The 3,835-nt window shown below is 35.1% G+C and overlaps 1 long non-coding RNA gene across 1 annotated transcript; it reads right to left on the reverse strand.

The window, feature by feature from the left end:
• Positions 1-1,951: 1,951 nt before the first annotated feature.
• On the reverse strand, positions 1,952-2,479 carry LOC133845494 (uncharacterized). Its single transcript, XR_009894785.1, has 3 exons — positions 2,356-2,479; positions 2,159-2,293; positions 1,952-2,102 (listed from the first exon to the last, which is right to left on the reverse strand). It is a non-coding gene; the product is annotated as an uncharacterized LOC133845494 (long non-coding RNA).
• Positions 2,480-3,835: the final 1,356 nt, after the last annotated feature.

A 3,835-nucleotide genomic window follows, 5' to 3' on the forward strand; every position in this document is an offset into this window, starting at 1 on the left:
TATTCATATATATATATTATTTTACTCATATGAATAAATTTATATTTCAGCAATTTTAAAAAAGAGTAATAAGAACATGCAGGCATACCATATTATTTCTCTCAGTGTAAGCAAACAAATGCTGCTCTATAAACAATTTCAAAGGAAATAGAAACAGCAACTTGTTTATTATATGGCATAATAATAATAGTAATAATAACAATTATAAACTATTTCTCACACATCTGACGAACATTTAATGAGGCTTTGCTGCGTTGCCGCTTGCCCCTGATGCATAAAGTTCCCCCTTGGAACGTCATTACAAAATCTGAAAACTAACAAACTGAAATATGGAAAACTAAGCCATAATTCATTCACTGCACACAATACTCATGTCTATGAGTTGTTTCCATAAGTGTTATAGTTGTTGTTGTTTTTGTTGTTGTTGTTGCTGTAGATTATCTCCATCTGCATAGCTTGCAAAGTCATCAAGGGAAACCCATTATATATTTGGCATGCAGCCATTTGAAACGCCGCAAAAAGCAAACGAAACATGCAACATTGAGTGCTGAACTTGACACTGAAACAAATACGACGAACAACAGCAGCAGCAGCCGCAACAACAACAACGACAGCAACAGCAACAGCAACAACGATAACAAACCAAACAACAAACGGAAAACAGAAACACGCGGTAATGACGTTTGGATTTGCATGTGTGGGTGGGTTTATGTGTCAGTGTATGTGTGAGTGTGAGTGTGTGTTGGGGTGTGCTCATTAGCAAGAGTGCCAGCATAATCGAAATTGGAAATCTAACCCGATTAGGTCAGCGGCGGAGAGCAGTCAGTAGGTCAGAACAAGAGAGAGAGAGAGATAGAGAGAACAATTGTAAGCTCAACTTAAAGATACCCTGTACTGAGTAGCAGGCAACACACGTGCTGCTACTTTGACCTTTTCGCCTGCTCAACAGCGTGGAACATGATTTCCTTAATCTATTTTCGCGTTAATTCTACGATTGTTTTAAAAATGTTGAACTCATATAAACATGATAAATGATGTATATTTAAGCTAACTGCATTTTAACATTTATTTAATGGGTATAAAAATAGCAACAAGTTGAACGGCAACATTCAAATGCATTGAAGCGTACACCACACACAAAAAAACACACACAGAAGTTGGATACATTTTCAAGATCAATGAGACTTATCGGGCTGCTGAACGAGCTGAATGTAAAGTAATCTGATGAACTGATGATATGCGAATTAATCAACTACATTGATAGTTTATCCGTAAGTGAAATGGCAGATAAATGAACAGAGAAATTAATATTTGCTCTGTTGTATGGCTTACATCATCGAATTGTAATAGAAGGAAAACGATCTACTACTATTCGCATCCTCACACGAACTGGCCATAAATATAACTGGTCAAAATTAATTGGATAAACGTTTTATGATATTGAATTATGATGGCCAAGGAGGTTGGGGTCATTGCACAAGGAACTTTGCTCCGAAATTCCCACACAATTCAAAGCGAACCAATTTTATGAGTGCGTAAATTCCAATGGCAGCTGCCAAAGGCGTAAGGACAACGACAACGCACACAATCCTTGCAGCATCTAGAGCAGAAGCAACAGCAACGTCATGCACAAAGGTAATAAAATTCGATATAAAATCGTGTAATAAAATCATTACTGGCCCTTGGTCGGTGCCAAGGCAAGACACTAAAATCAAACTGGTCTGGCAACGCCAGCGGCAACGGCACAAAAACGTGCAGGCGGCCCAGGATATGACCCAGTCTCAATCCCAATCCAAAATCTACCAATCCGAGTCTCACAATCCCTATGCCTGTGTCCCTATGTCTGTCCCAAGCTGAAGCTTAACACATAAAAATGGCAACGTGTGCCGCCGGCTAAGCGAAGCGACAAGTTAAAAGAGCAGCAACCATAACCGCAACCACAACCACAAAGCAGAGCCGTAGTCTTAGTCTTAGTCCTGCTTTTATTCAAGACGAAGGAGCTGTAAAAAATGAGATGAAACCAGCGCGAAAATAATTTGTGTGGGTTCGTTATTCATTCCCTCGGCTCGAGGGCCTTCGCGTAGGAAGTGCAATAATAGCAGCTAAAAAGGCAAAAACTGCTTAAAGGATATTGAAAAACGATAAATTGCTTTATTACTTAAGTGAGCCGGCAGATGATTAGGTTGGCGTTGCTCTTGTTCTTGTTGCTTGCTGTTGCCGTTGCTGTAACATCCGCAGTCGCCCTGTGGCTCATTAACGTGCCGCAACTGCAGTCTCAAATAACGAAAGGAAACTGAAAGTAACGAAATTCCCTCAGGCGACAGTTGCTTTTTATTATATTTTGAGGACAATTACATATTAATGACACTAATGCTGTGCGAAAGGAGAAAACTATGGGAGAGAGAACTGTAGTTTCTTGCTAATGGATTTTTCTTAAATATGCTAAAATGATTTTAGACTTAAAATGAAAAATACTTAATGGAAATTGATGTGTTTTTTGTTTATTTATAAAATATAGTTTTCTTAAAACATATATTTTTTTAACCACAGTTTAATTTAAGTCAACTAGAAAATTTTAATATATTGTTGGCTATTTAATTCATAAAGACTTCGCACTTCATAAAGTTCTAAAAAGTAAAGTAGATTCAAGAATTAGAGTACCATATGGAGTAATTATATTATTTTGCGTTGAAGGTTAAGTAAGAAATTTCTCATTATTTTAAAGTTAGTTAGTTAAATTGAAATTTAGTTTCAACCACAAATGCTGCAAATATTATAACACTGAATAGTGAGAAATATGTTTGCAATTTATTTTAAAAAGACTCCACACTACATAAAGTACAAAAAATCAACTAATTAAGTGAAGACTAAAATAGAATTACATAATATTATTGCCAGTAAAGCGCAACTATAAAAAAAAAAATTCACATGAGGAACACATAAAGTTTCTGACCTCAAGAATAAGATCACATCATAACAGTCATAACTTGCAGTACAAAATATAGCCATAATTAGATTGAAGCCATTGAAAGTTGTCGACAAATTTTCCAACAGCAGCAAGTACATAATAATAATTGAGATTTATATTTTCTAAAAATGTTTCTTATTAATAATATACATTTACATTTAATCTTAACGAAACTTAAATCAAGTAGCAAATGTTATTATATTGAATGCTGAGTTAATAATTTGTTGGCAATTTTATTAATAAACACTTCCCTCTCCATAAAGAACTAAAAAGTATAGAAGCTAATTAAGTGAAGACTAAAATATAATTACAAAATATTGCTGACAATAAAGCACAACTATAAAAAAAAATTCACATGACGAACACATAAAGTTTCTCACCTCAAGAATAAGATCACATCATAGTCATAAATTGGACAACAAAATATATGCAATAATTAGATTAATTTGCGTTGAAGCCATTGAAAGTTGTCGACAAATTTTCCAACAGCAGCTTTAAGTAGCAAGTACATAATTCTCAATTGCCGGCCACACGCAAGAATGAAGAGAGAGTGTGAGCGAGAAGGAATGAAGACAGGCCATAAGTTCATTTTGTATAAAGCCCACTGTAAGGCCATTAAAAGCTGTGATATCTCTTTATAATGATATCATATATGGGCGCTCATTTGAACATTAATAAAATTGCATGCCGCTGACAGCATAAATGTCACCAAAATGCTATTAAAACTAAATTATAGCCGACATAACCATGATTCATTAGAGCAAACCGAGAAGACGCTGAACAGAAATCATAAAAAAAATGTACGAAATACAAAATGTGGCAATAACTCGCAAATTTGTAGCTAGCTTAAATGTGAAAGAAAAAAAT

Source organism: Drosophila sulfurigaster, chromosome 3 (genome assembly GCF_023558435.1).
Source record: "Drosophila sulfurigaster albostrigata strain 15112-1811.04 chromosome 3, ASM2355843v2, whole genome shotgun sequence".
In the NCBI taxonomy this organism is placed as follows: Eukaryota; Metazoa; Arthropoda; class Insecta; order Diptera; family Drosophilidae; genus Drosophila; species Drosophila sulfurigaster.